Source organism: Aythya fuligula, chromosome Z, assembly GCF_009819795.1.
Source record: "Aythya fuligula isolate bAytFul2 chromosome Z, bAytFul2.pri, whole genome shotgun sequence".
NCBI classification, from domain to species: domain Eukaryota; kingdom Metazoa; phylum Chordata; class Aves; order Anseriformes; family Anatidae; genus Aythya; species Aythya fuligula.
Genome location: NC_045593.1, coordinates 55,703,202 through 55,718,141, shown reverse-complemented (window position 1 = coordinate 55,718,141; position 14,940 = coordinate 55,703,202). Strand labels below are relative to the sequence as shown.

The following is a 14,940-nucleotide window of genomic DNA, read 5'->3' as shown; positions in this document are numbered from 1 at the left end:
ACCAGGTTCAGAGTGGTTCCTCTTTGGCATGAAGGGAGCAGAGAAACCAAAATTTCTCTTTTGGAGTAGAAAATGTCTTCCAAGGCAATATGAGATGGGGTAGAGCAGAGGGTAAAGATATTCAAGAGAATCAGGTTTCTTCTACCCTCAGAGTCCTGCATATTTTCACTGAATACATTCTCCAAAGCTCAGAATTGACAAGCTCCCCAGTTAGCAATGCTTTCCCTACTGTCTCTCCAGAGATCAGAGCCATCAACTCACTTTGTAATTAGTCCCCAGATTTGTCTTAAATTCAGGCTTAACTAAAAGCACAGGCTGCTTTCTAATAAAATCACATGTATAAACTGTAATAATTGAACTAATAGCCTCTTTTATTTCATTTATTTTTTATTTTTTTACCTCTGCCTTAGGTCTGACATAAGAGCCCCACAGTAAAAAGCCAATATTTGCTCACAGTTAGAGTGCTGGGTAATGCACAATAGCCAAACCATTTCCACTCTGTTTTAAAAAAAAGTATAAGTGAGCTATCTCAAATTCTCTAACGCTGTAGCCACTACCAAGCACTGTCATTTTAATAGCAATCACCATAGAAAGGAGTCCAGTGGGGCCACAACATTCAAGGCAGGCATTACTTTGAAGTGTGGCATTACAGCTCATCAGAACTGGGGAAAACAAACAAACAAACAAACAAACAACAACAACAACAAAAAAAACACCAAACAACACAACAATTATTTCTCAGATTTGGCAAAAGTGGAAGAAAAAGAAAAAAATAGAAGCCAACAAACCAGCAACAAACCAGGTCTGCTTTTAATCATAATCATAGCTTTGTAGATGAAAACCTATAGGCAAGCATGGCTTTGTCACTGTCAAATGGCTGCATGAAACTAACAATTACAGCTGATGGGAGCAGTGGAGGAACTAATCCCGCAGCAATAAACACTGCTTTTAAAACCTCCCTCCCTTTCGGAGGACATGACTGTCTGCCTGAATGCTGGCGGGCCAGCGTAAAGCTGCAGATGACAGTAATTGTCAGAAAGGGCTATGGGTGAGTTTGACCTATTAAAATTGCCCAGCAAGTCCACAAGGCATATGGAGTTTCTGGGAGAAAAGGCTGTTGTTGGACGTGCAACTAGTTGAAAACATTCAGATACATGCAAGCACACACAGAGTCTGATGCTAGACACAATATCCCAGCCTACAAAAAACCTACATAAAGGTACCTTGCAAGCGCTGTGTTCTTGGCTGGGAAATGTCTCCTTTCAGAGTAGCAAACCTGAGATGAGAGCTCATTTTTCCACCAACATTTTCTTGGCTTTGTGACCTTGCTGGCAAAAGGTATGATTAGAATACGACAAAGATCCAGTATTTGGCCTGTCATCTGACAGTAAAATTCCCCATCTCTCAGAATACTATTTGGTTGAGGCCAAAATGAAGTGGGTGAGCACAGAAGTGAAAGAGGAACAAAGCTCTTCATCATGTCATGGGCAACTGGCTCATTCCAGTGGTGTCAAACTGTATCCCAAAGGAAGGATGCTAGAGTGTCATTGGCATGGACAGAAGCAAGTATATTGAGTCACTGGGCTAGGTGTTAAGTAAGCTTTTCTATGACTTTGTTTTTTTTTTAACCTTTCTAAGGCTAGAAATTTCACAACATTTTGTACAGTGCCAGCTGCTACTGAGACTTCAGGTGCCTGAGATCTTGAGATGCTCCCAAGAATATAAATCATCACATAGATGTATATTTACGTTGCAGAGGCAAGCTACCATGATAGAGCTAAACTTGATAAATAAACTAAAATCAATAGAAATTGGGGGTTTAAATCCTATGGCATGGATTAATTATTAGATTCCTATTGCAAGAAGAAAACAGCCATCAGAGGCTCCAAGAAGTTTTCCATCTGCAGAAACTATCAGAAAGAGGCTGTTTATAGATTTCTGCCTTGTATCTGAAATTTGCATTAATTATAAATTCAAAAAAAAAAAAAAGGTTTCAAACTTTTAGAGCTGGTAAAATGTTCAAGAGCATGCTTGCAGATCTAGAGAAATGTTATTCTCTCATCTTTATGTTATATGCAGAATTTGTAAAGAAAAAAATTGTAAGGCAGTTTGTAAAAATAGAAAAAGAGAGGAAAATTTAGGTCTTTAATCAATAGCACTAAGTATGTACATATATATTCAAAAGGAGAGATTCAGAATCAGTGAAAAAATTATTGCTAAATCTTAGGCAGTAATGAGTTTTGACTACATGTCATGCATTAAAATGTGATGCGTATAGAGAAATAATAGTGCTCTTGAAATTTGGTGACAATACCAGACTAAGCTGGAAGAGTTACACAGCTGAAGAGCTGCACAGCAAAGACAGGATCACGAGTTAACAGGCTGTGGAGTATAGGGTGGAGTGGGAAATCAGTAATGGAAAGGCTGTTGAGTTTACGAGGGTGAAGAACGCTTACAGATAGAAAATAGCTTACTGAAATGTTTCCTCTTAGTAATCAATTTCTATTTAATTCTTTTTTTTTTTTTTTTTTTTTTTTTTCTATTAACTCCAGGAGTGTGAAATCATTTACAAATTTATGCATGTGGTATTAAGGTAAAATTACAGGAAACTGAAACCCTCTCCAAAGTTTGTAATCCTTGGATAAGTTCATTTCTACAGCTTTTCTACACTTGACCTCATGGTATTTTTGTTCTCACTACATAACATATTTGATGGAGGAGTTTGGTAGAAGAGCACTCTTCCATGCCTCTCTTCAAGCATTACCTGAAATAAAAATAAGCATAAGTTTAAGGAGGTAAAGAATACTAAAGATTACTGTGTCTTCCACTAGTAATTGCTTGCTATAAGCTTCTAATCGGTTAAAGCATTATAATTGTTCATCATTTTGCAGAGCTTCCTTCAGAAAGGAAATTTGGCAAAGGGTGCTCTTGGGATACCAATCTGACATGCCCATTGGCCGCACTGCTCTAAGCTATTCGGCCTTGCACTTACAGCAGACACCTGGGCACGCCATAGCCTGCCTCAGCAGCTCTCACCAGACTGACTTATGGACCAATATGTGGCCTTGATGAGTCCCTTTTGTGCCCTGCCTCCTCATAAAATAACGCCTGAAAGCTTTCTAAAATGCAGTTTATTTTTTTTTCTTTTTTTTTTTTTTTTTCTTTGGTTGTTGTTTTTTTGTTTTGGTGGCCTTCCCCTCATCCAGTCCTAAACTGGTGGGGATTTAACTTTGCCTCATGCTGGGCTAGGCAGTGAGGGCTAAGCCAGCTCTGCCCCAGCCAGTGCCTGTGCTGAGTTTTCATTCCATGACAGAAGAAAGAAGGAGGAGCTCTTGAAGTCAAACCAACACAGAGTGCTACCAAGGTGAGGCCAGCATTGTGCCCAAGCACACGTATCTGAGACAACTTTCCAAGGCTGCAATGAATCACTACAGATGGAGCATGTGAAAACTAATTCAGACAGGGGCATTTACCTCTTAGACACCTGAGTGGGTTTCTCCCGCTGAAAGGCAGCCTCAGTCCCCTAGTACTTTAAAAACTAGAGCTTTAAATTGCAACTTAAAGGATTTTATTTTGGCATAGACGAGAACATTTTCTGCAGGTTCTGAGTTATCCTTGGAGGAGCTTTTATTCTAATTGTTCTTCTCAGGAAAATGGTTAGCAAATGTTGACATCATTTAATTGCATAATGGTTGAAAGTCACTTCATATCATTTAGTAAAGACATTGGCTTAATCTTTTTTCCTTTTTTTTTTTTTTTTAATTATATTTGCCACAGTGATATATTTGTGTTATTAAATCATCTTGAATTTGCAAGAAGATTTTAAAAACAATGTATTTTTAGAATGAGTCATGCTCAATCAATCATCTGAACAGATCTGCCAGGAGAAAGCTGGCTGCAGAAGGCACAGCAGAGACAGAATTTCCCCAGGAGAAAGATGCAGACCAACATGATTCTCTGCAGTGTGTGCCACATCAAACTTATGCCAGAGCTATAGGAAGGACAAATGTTAAAGGCAAAAAGCCTTTAAAGTGTCTTAGCATCATCAGAGGGAAGGATATTTTCATTGTCTGACAAAGGTCATTATTTTAGAAAAGTATTATGAAGGCTTTGATTAGCACTGACAAGGAACCTATGCTCAGAAGAAGCATGCATGACCTCCTCTTGTTTAAAAACCCTATGGTTATTAAAAAACAGAGCTGAGACATGTTCTCTGCTTTGGGACTGAGACAAAAAGAACTGAATTTAGAAGCTCCTTGCTAGGTTCATTAGTTGATGAAATCTTACTCTTGGAAATCTGTCCTGCCTCTCCCATCCCTCTCCTTGCAGTTTTACATAAGCTAAAAGAGCACTCAAGAAGAGCCTGTCTTCATGGATGGACTCCAAACCCCTCCGCATCTACAAAGGTGTTATGGACAATGGACAGAGCTCTTTGCTTTCTAAGATCTTGGTCTCAGACCTACTTCCTACTTACAGGTGTGGCGAGGAAGAGTGACAGTCCACCTCCATCTTACAGTAATGTTCAGCTTTGCATCACACCTTCTCTCTGAGTGACAGCACTGAGATTTTGAATGAAGCTTAAGAGATTTTTCATGCTGTGTAAACAGGAAAAAAGTTTCAGCATTTTTTTTAGCTAGCTTTGAAAACTGAAGCCTAGAAAAGCCATTCTGAATGGGTTTTATTGCCTGTAGGCATTTTTATAAATAGCAACATGAAGTTACCATTTCACATTAGTGCTTTCTTTATCCATGGCCCTTGTAGGTAAGGTGAAACAACTGAGTAATGCATTTATAAAACAATAAGTGCATTTTCCTTGAAGACCTGAAGTATTCAAAGGACCATTAAGTTTTTCAAGATAGAATAAAATTCAGCTTTGACAAAATCACCTTGCAAAATAAACCATCTGTCCATCATAGTCCTTCTGATCTGACATCATGTGTGGTTTTCTTTCTCAGTTAAAAATTTGATTGTAGAATTCCTCAATTCTTTCCCTTCTTAAGTCTTTTCAATACTATGGGCAACGGATCACCTTGCAAATGGATTGGAAAGGATGGCTGAATCTGATGATTCTGTTTTTTGTTTGTTTATGTGTTTTCACAGAGAGATTTTACAGTGGCAGAAACACCTAGGCCAAATACTCCACTGCTCAGCAAATGCTATCTATGGTCATTTGCACTGCCCAGCTACACTCAAAGTTATAGCTGAAGTTTTCATAAGGCATAGTTATACTAAAATTGGAATGGTACAGAGAAGATTAGCATGGCTCCTGCGCAAGGATGACACACAAATTCGTGAAGCGTTCCATATTTTGTAAATTAAACCAACGACACTGAAACCTAGGCGTAGATGTTATGTTTCTTACCCTCAGGAAGTTTTAAGCTTAGAAATTAACAAGACCAACATTCAAAAGTTTTCTGCTCATTGTAATGTGCTGTTAGCAATGGTTCTACTACTGTACTGTCATGGTTAAAGCTATATTCACTTCTGTGCCTCAGGAAAGGAATTTCAGTATTTTTATCGTAAGGATTAAAAAAAAAAAAAAAAAAAAAAAGCTATATTTTCAGCCCTCTGTCTGTGAATAGAATTTGAGTCATCTGAGAAGTTTCAGGAAAAATCAGTTAATTGGTTTCCAAGGGTTGACCAATTAAAATCTGGCACCAAGAAACATTCCTGTGCTAAGCTCTGTGTTTTAGTAAGCCTGTGTTGTTTAAAGACATCCACAGGAAAAAAATAAAAAATAAAAATCATAGCCTGTGAGAAGTTAGCTGAAGTGTTAGGGTGAAAATGTCTTTGCTCATTAGCAAGAAAACAGAGCAGGAATTTGCTTTTCTTGGCTTACGTCATAGTCTGCCAGTACAGTCACACCAGGCTGAGAGTTTGAAGATTAATTATCCCCTGTATCTCCAACGAAACACTAGCTAATCCTCTGTTACATTTCAGCTGTGTGATACGGGGCACTGAGTTCAGCACTGCTCCTCACCCATGTGGCTCCAGACACAGCGAGGTCTGCCTTCAGAAAGCCCAGGAATTATTTCAGGTGGATCGACTGACTCAAGGGTTATATGTCAGATTTCTGCATCAGACAGCTTATCTCTTTCCCACCTTCTTCCTCCCCTGCTATTCCTCCACCCCTTGCAGCTCCCCTTGGCGCAGCTCAGGAGTCCTCCCGACGTGGGCATTCGCTATTCCTCCATCTGTGCATCAGTGCCAACCAGGGGAGCCGATTCCTGCTGTCTTCAATGTGCTGTGGAGGTCATTTTGCCTGGCACCCTCACAGCTGATACTCTTTCCAGAGCCTTGGAGCACCAGCTGCATTAACAGGACTACGTTCAAGCAACGTAAGGAACTCCTGGAACCCAAAGAAGGGGTGTATTAAGCAGGAGGTTACAAACAACTACCAGCTTTAATCATACGGGTTCATTTTGTGTTGTCTCCCATTCCTTTGGCTTTTTCACACGTCTTCTGCTTTTTCCTGATCTCTGTTGCCCCTCACAAGGCACAGGTATAAAATAAACATGTTTTCTGTGTGATAAAAGTAGGGCTCTGGCTCATTGCATGCTGCCTAATTGTTTGAGCTTTCTTCTTTTTCTTCCTTGAGGCTATCTCTTGTCATCTTTCATAGTGAAAAGATCAGCTGGTGGTGTTGAGCTCCTCTCTGGGCCTCACTGAGTAGCAAAACAGACAATCAAGCCAGGAACTCTTGTCTAATGCACAAGATAGGTAGATAGACTAAAAAGAAGTTCTCAAGCAAGGCTAGACAGCCTTGCATGCAAATGAATGTGGAAAAGCTGAACATGGAGACTGGGTCTGGCTCCTGTTCAAGAACTGTAGGGTTTCTAGATGCCAGGGACCACAAAATTATTGGTCACATTTGAGTCAGAACATATTCTTCAGTACTTCTGGATTTTTAGGCTTTCTAACCTACTATGATCAAATAAGAAATCAAATAGTAAGGTCTGGTCTGAACCCACATCTTCACATTGAACCTGACGATCTTTTTTAGCCCTGACATTTGTGTTCAAGCAGACCAGAAAGACTTCTGAGGAGCAAACTCTAATGAAGGAAAACATTTTTTTTGGTGAGAAAGGTTTAGTCACAGACAGTGTGATCTTCCCAAGAAGCTGAGAAGAGCTTCTACAAAGCATAAAGCCTCTGTGAGTATTGGATGTGACCGAACCTGCCTTTGGCACAGACAAAGTGATGATGACCACGCATTTCTATGTTGCTTCTGAATGGTCTCTCTTCCTCCTGCCAGGTAAGACAAAACACAAACTTTAAGGTAAGATTGCTACTGTCTGAGGTGAAGCGCACCATCTTCTATATTAGGGTATGGCCCTTTGGATATTGCAAAGATGCAGGTGAGTTTGCTTTGCCACATTCATGCAAAAGAAGAGCTTTCACAAACAATTTGTCCGATGAACTCTGATGTTGATATCAGTTGATATCGATCCTTCTAGGCATCTGCAAGACTCTCCTGATTCATAATAACATACTTGGAAGTGAAACTAGGATGAGAGCAAGGGCTTTGTGTTCTTCTACAAGACAAAGACCCTGCAGTCAGGTGTCCCCAGATGAGAAACTTCAAATAATCAGGACAAGCCATCTTGGAACACCAGGAAGGGAACCTGCATATCCAGCATATCACAGTCTTTATGTAAACTGTGTTTGGAAAAGTTTGGGAGATTTAGAGAAGTTTTGTGTTGAGTCACTGGCAATGATAAATCATTGTGTCATGAAAGCAAAACAAATCAAAACAAAAATCTGCTTTATTTTAAGTGAACCTATTGAATGGAAAGAAAGAAGGGAAGAGAAATGGAAAGAAAAATCCTGTTGGAATAAAGGTTGCAAAAGGTGCACTAAAATGCTGGGGAAAAGGAAACAGCCTGCAAGATCAGCAGTAGACAAGTGAGCAAGAACAGGATGATGGTAATGGTAGGAGAAAATCATGAGGAATTTTCTTAGGAGGCAGGAAGTCAAGGTCAGGTGCCACAGATTTAATGAAGAACTGCGAGGTCTGTTCAGAGTGTGCAGGGTGGCTGAGATCACACAGCACAGGGAATAACAAAATGTAGGTGAGAGCAAAACTTCAGGAGTGAAAACCAGGGAAAACTGCTGTGTGCCCAGATTACAGGTTGGAGGTTTGGGGCTTACAAAGTATGGAGAGGGACAGCTCAGCTTCTCCAAAACTTCTCAGCCTGCCTTTTACTCTTCAGGGCTGTTACCATTGCTGAAACTACAACTTTAGTTTTAGAGACTGGGTGAGGCACCAGGGTTGGACCAGCTCTGTCTTTTCAATGCAGTAGTTGGTATAGATCCCTCTTTTGCTTCGAGTTTTACATTTTTTCCCTGGCAGTTTGCTCAAATGGCATATACTGAATTATACAGTGGGCCAGAGCATGGACCTTCCCAGCTAACAACTAGGGAGAACAATTTCATTAATCTTTGTTTAGCACAGGCTACTAACAGAAGTTTCTTTCTTCTCATGCGGAGCTCTCTGATGCAGGTCCCAGGGCTAAGGAATTTTGCTAATATCCTGTGTTCCCATTCATTAATTTGCTCTTTTTTGACTAACAAGGATGAACAACATCACAATAAAAGCTGGATGCAAGGGTGCAGTTTTTACAAGTTATTTTAATAATGAATGGTACAGAGCAAAAAGATTAATAACTGTACAGGAAATCAAATTGCAAAAATAATTTTTAAATACCCAGCTTTTATAATAATGGGTACTTAGAAAACACTCATGGGAAATCCATTGCTTAGTTCATCTTGTACAGTATATAATTAATCCTTCGACCCTTACAGCATTACATGTACAAGACAGATCCAGCAGAAGCACTGAAGTGTATTGCTCTCGTGTTTCAGTACAGACAAGTAGAGATGTGGCATAAGGCAAGTCCCTTCCCTGAGCAACCACCCATTATCTGCTTTGGTCTCAGGAAACATGGAGTTCTTGATAAATTAAGGAAAACAGATTTTTTTGATACAATTTGAAAAACAAAAATGGCATAAGACATCTGTGAATTTGTCTGCTCAAAAGCAGAACTTGAGGGGGGCTTTGCAGATGTGGCTTGCCTGTGGCAACCAGTTGGCCCACCCTGCTAGGCTAAGTGAAGTTTCCCATTGAGAGCAAAATCTCACTGAGCTGGGTCTGAAATTGGTTTAAGCTCATGCAAAGTGTATTGCAGCTGTGATTTTTTTGTGAGCACAGTCCCACAGCAGAAGTACTAGCAAAGTGTTTTGAGTACAGACATATGGCTGCCACCAGCAGTGGGCTGAGAGCATGGTGCAGGCACAGTGTCAGACATCTTGGGGTTCTGCAGGCTGTGCTCTGACAGGCTTTAGGGTCTTAATCATCTCCACTTCAGCTTAGGAAGCCTTCCAGTTCCTTGTTTGCTGAGACTCTAGTTTCCAGGGATGTGTACAGTCTATCCACCATCCACCGAGGTTATGACAGTAATCTAAATGGGTACTTCTTCCTTCAAACCCACCTATTTTCTTCCAGTTCTTAGATCAAGGTGGAACTGCTCAGATATGAGGCTTCCAAAAGCGCTCTCCAGGTTAAGCCCTCCATATATTTCTTCTAAAAATTAGTCGACAGAAAGAAGCAACCTGCTACATCAAAGTAAAGTTAAACAAAAATATTCTGGAAACACGGCTGCATATAAGAAACTGCTGTCTGCATCAGTTCTTGCTAGGTTCCCCAGTGACTCGCCATTGCAGAATTTCACAGGAAAGAGCTCTCTAAGATGTCTGTCCCAGAGGGCCCATGCCAGGCTTAGTTGAAAACCAAATGAATTAATCACATTAGTTCACACAAAAAGACTCCATCAGATATTCATCCTTGTAAATCTCAGCTGCGCAGCATAATAAACCATCTCAGGGATCCTGCATTGCCTGAGAGGGGCACTGCAGGCCAAGTGGGATGTCTGCTTCCCAGTTCAAAGTCATGCCAAGTCTCCCACTGCTTCACTTCAGGCTTCCTGGCTGCAGAGGCATCTGCTTAAAGCAGAGCTGGGAGCAAGAAGTGGCTTGGAGAAAAAACACCTGGGTAGCCTTACTTTCATTTCCCATTTCCAGTGGGGAAGAAGGTTGAGCTGGTGAGTCCATTTTGCACCCTGGGAGTTAGTTTTCATACAGGCAAGAAGCAACAACGGGTAATTATTCACTGATTCCTGCATGGCATACGGCTAGATCTTATAGGCCTAAAACATCAAGGCTTCTGCATCGGCTGTCTGCCAGCCTCCAGTCCCAAGGCATATCCTGTGTATAAACCAAGCAAAAGAAGCAAAGCCTTGGAGTGTTCTCTCCAGACAGAGAAGCGCTGTACAACTGTTTGTGCTGTCCCAAGTAGAGATTGAAATGGGGGACAAGAGAAGTCGCCTTGTGGTAATTGGGTATTGACCCAAATGACTTCCAGGTTTCCTTCAGCCAGCTTCTGGGGACAAGTCAGAGAACTACACGAAGAGCCGTAGGCACCAAGAAATCATTTCCTGAACTCTCCTGTGGCATTTGCAGATGTAGCCTTCTTTTCAAAGGCTGGACATTGTCCTTGGATCTAGGGGATCGGCCAACTGAGCTGGCCCAGTCAAAACTTTTACATAATGTAGAAGGGGATAAAGTTCCTAAACTACACATAAAAACATGCTGGGAAAGACAGTCTGGGCTATTCCTGCATCAAGGAAAAGCAAACCCATCTATGGAACTGCTTTTGCTCACGGACTTGGGTGCACTTGTTGTTGAGTGCAGAAGAATTGAGAAGTCCTATGGGGACTTCCCAAGGGGATTTGATGTTGGGTGTGAATAGCCAAGGATTTGAATTGTATGATGTTAATTGCTATATGATACTACATGTCAGCACCACTGTGGTTGTTACGTGCCATATCGATGGTAGTGCATTAAGAGCCACCCAGATTAATGCTGCAGGAAATTTGGTGGAAGCGAGTAAAGTGCGGCTGTGATGGGACGAGAACCAGCTTCAGCATGCAGCCATCCAGCACCACACACCACCTCTTCTGCCCTGAACAACTGCTCTGACAGATAGAGCCTGAAGTCATGGACTAAACAAACGCAGTGGACTTTTTAGAGGGATGGCCCATAGAATGAGGGAATTATATTTGTGTTTGTGTTTATATATCTTTTAGTTGTTGCAGAGCAGTATTGGCACAGAGCCAAGGACTGTTCATCTCCTGGTGTTGTCCTGCCAGTGGTGAGTCTGGGGGTGCACCAGGAGCTGGGAGGGACAGAAGCAGGACAGCTGGCACAGGCTGGCCGGAGGGATGTCCCATGTCATGTTGTGTCAAGCTCAGCAATAAAATAGGGGCTTGGCCGGGTGGTGCAAGGTGGGGGCACTGCTCAGGGTCTGTCTGGGCATCAGTCAGCAATTGCATACACTTGCTTAGAATATTCTTTTACCATCGCTATTATTACTGTCATTATTTTTCCCTTCCTTTTCTGCCCAATTAAACTATCTTTATCTCACCCCATGAGTTTTTACACCCCCCCCCCCCCCTTTTTTGTTTTTTCAATTCTCTCCCCCATCCTGCTGTGGCAGGGTGGGGTGTGCGCATTGCAGGGGGAGTGAGCGCACAGCTGTGCGGTGCTTTGCTGCCTGCTGGGTTAAACCGTGACAAATCTCCTCCTCAGAACCCATTACTTCTGCCAAAACAAACCAGGGCCCGCACTATTCCCAAAAACCTTATACAGAACTGGTGAGCACATGAATTATTTGTTGTCTTATCGCCACAGTTAATTTGGTTTAGCACAACAGACTAAATCCCAGCGTAGGTCCTTTCACTTTGTGAGATTTATCCCAGAAATAACAGTATCTTTGGATTGCTCTGAACTCATTTGCAATGTTGACTTTAGAAAGAAAGCATCTTCTGGATTTTGGAGTAAGTAGAAAGAAGCTTTTCAGAGGCAGTGAGAATTCTCTCACAATACTTCTCATTCCCTTCTGAGTTTTCTGACAAGATGAAAGAATAGGGAAAGGGAATGTGCCTGTTGCATTATTTCAGTAACAGCAACAGTGTTCTTGTTCTTTTGGTAAATATTTCAGCTTTATTTTGGTAAATGTTTCATTCCATCTGAGGTTTTTCTCTGCATTCTTTAGTGAGGAAACTTGCCAGCCAGAAATTTCTTTTTCTTATAAGCTGCAGCAAAATGAAATTCCCCATTGAAAACTGACAGAAAAAAAAAAAAAAAAAAAAAAAAAAAAAAAAAAAGGATACAGATAGTAATTTCAATAAAGAATTATTTTAAAATCAAAAACAAAAAAAGCAAAACAAAAACTAACAATAAACCAACTCATTATTTTATTTTTCCTTTTAATAATATTTAAATTCTGTTGGAAAGGAGATGCTTGCAGGCAGCTCCATTAACACAAAAAGTTAACTCCAGGCCTCCATGTCAATAAAACAATGCAGAAATGGCCCTCATAATGTCTCATAAAGGAAATGATCCCAAGGCCAGAGCCTGCCTTCTCCTATACATTAGAATGGGAGTAGTAGTACACAGTAGTACACAGTAGTGATGTGACAGAAAGGAAAACAATTTGTTGGTTTTTGCAAAGTTTTTCAGCTGTTCCATTACATCTGGTACATCAGCTGGGACACAGTGATTCAGAGCACACTTTACATAGGGGTCAGCCTGCTCCAAGGTCATTTTCAAACCTTTCATTTCATTGACTTCCAAAAAATAAGAGGTGATAAGATTGTAGAGCTGTGTTCAGTTATTTCCTACTCTTTCCATTAGTATTTAAGATTAAACTGATGATTCTAAGTTAATTTACACAATTTTTATCAATTCTCACCACAAACAGTTAGCAAGACTCAGCTGTGTATCCAATATATAACAACAGCCTCTTTATGCTATCAGCGTTATGCATCAATCCCTGATTAAAGTCGTGTCAACACTTCACTCTCTTGGACCAACCCTGCTGTCTGGATAAGAGGCCTCTTTGCTATGTCCTGATGTGATGATGCTGACACACTGCCTGCCTGACCTCTCATTTTTGCCATTATTGCACCATCAAGAAATGGGGGAGTTATGGTGATTTATGCTATGTCATCAGGAGGAACACAATGTTCAAAGACAACATACATGGATAATATTTTAACTTGATGTTATGTAAAAGAAGAAGAAAGTCGTCTCACTATTTTTTTAACTACATGTGGTCAAGAATTTTTCAATAACATTTCTTTCACAAGAAAAGGCAGAAATTTTTTCAGATGTTGTCAAAACAAAATATTTAGCACAAAAAGAAATCCATTTTTCATTCGAAATCAGTTTTACATTAGGAAATGTAAACAGTGCTGCTGTAAAACTGAATGCCTAAATGTCTGAAGTTTTCAAATTTTTCCATCTTGAAAATGCATACATTTCATCCCAATTCAGACCAAGGATGTGAAGCTTTTTTTTTTTTTTTCTTTTTTCTTTTTTTCTCTTTTCTGTTAGCTGAAGCACAGCATTGAATTAGAGGTAGTTTAATTACCTTCTTGTTAATATCTTCCTAAGGACATTCCCAAACTCCCTTTTAATTTTACTTATTTATGGATGCATTTCATTAGGGCTAATAAATAAACAGCTGTAAAATTAATGAAGTTTTCACGACTAGGTCAATACATTCCCTAGGAAATGCTGGTTCTTCTAGCCCTGCCCCCTTCAGAACTTGGTATTTCAAGCACTTTCTCAGCATTTTATCACTGTGATTTCCTTCATCACAAGCCACAGCTGTCTCCAGAGTCCTGCCATTTCATCATCTTTCCTAAGAGACATCTGCAGCACCATATTCTCTACTCATCATCCATTTGTTTCACTTCCTAACCACATCGGTGCTCTGGAGTGCCTTCCTCATGCTACACATAAATTGCCTAGCATGATCTGAACTCTGTACCCAACTGCATACAAAGAGGTAACCTATTTGGTGTGAAAGATAAAGTGTTAACAAGAAGGACAGGCTGGATTTCTCCTTATGTTTGTTTCATGCACACAGACAGAGATGTGCAAGACTCCCTTCTCATTAGTTCAGTTGCAGAGGCAGATAGGGCGGAATTGCAGGACTATTCCATTCCCCTTTGTTTTTCTACTCTTGAAGTTGAAAAATGGCTGGCAATTTTTAGCTGCATTTTTGGTGTGTGGTGAGCCTGACAAAGAAATAAACAGCTTTCATGTTTTGTTGTTGTTGTTGCTGTTGTTTGTTTGTTTAAAAAAAAATAAAAATCTTTTAGAATTAAAGTAAATCTTCTAAAAAAAAAAAAAAAGGCTAAAAATAATGTTTCAAGTCTTAGAATCATAGAGTCATTAAGGTCGGATGAGATCTCCAAGATCATCTGGTCCAACCATCCCCCTAGCACCAATATCGCCCACTAAAACTTGTCTGTAAGCACCAAATCCAAACTTTCCTTAAACACCCCCAGGGACAGTGATTCCACCTTTCCCTTATTTTTTTTATAAACAACATATTTCAGGCAAGCGCAATTTCCTGAAGACGGTATTGTTTTGTTTTGTTTTCTCTTGGAAACCATACTCCTCTTCCAATAGGACTTATTGTTCTAATAACAACATCTCACTTCTAGTATGATTCTAAAGAGATTCTGAGAGTGCCACATGTACCTAACCTACAAGACAGGGCACTTTTTAATTTTGAAATATGCTTGATTTGTAAATTTATTCTTTTACGGTTGAAGTATACTTGGTGAATTTGTCCTTGGGGAATGAAAATTGTATTCATGGACTATAAGAATAAACAACACAATGAAAAGAGAACATTTCCAGAATAATTTCTTTTTGTTTATGTTATGATGTTGTAGTTTTTCCTCTTTGGTATTTTTCCATCTGATTGCTTTGGATCTAGTGGTACTGCAGTTCCTCTGCATAAAGCCTTGATGGCTACTATGAGCATAATGGAAGAGAAGGAGAAACAGAAAAAAGGAAAGAGGA

At 40.2% G+C, this 14,940-nt stretch overlaps 1 non-coding gene across 1 annotated transcript; it reads left to right on the top strand.

The window, feature by feature from the left end:
• Positions 1-5,207: 5,207 nt before the first annotated feature.
• Positions 5,208-5,311, top strand: LOC116501242. The gene has a single exon (XR_004254398.1). It is a non-coding gene; the product is annotated as a U6 spliceosomal RNA (small nuclear RNA).
• The last annotated feature ends 9,629 nt before the right edge of the window (positions 5,312-14,940 follow it).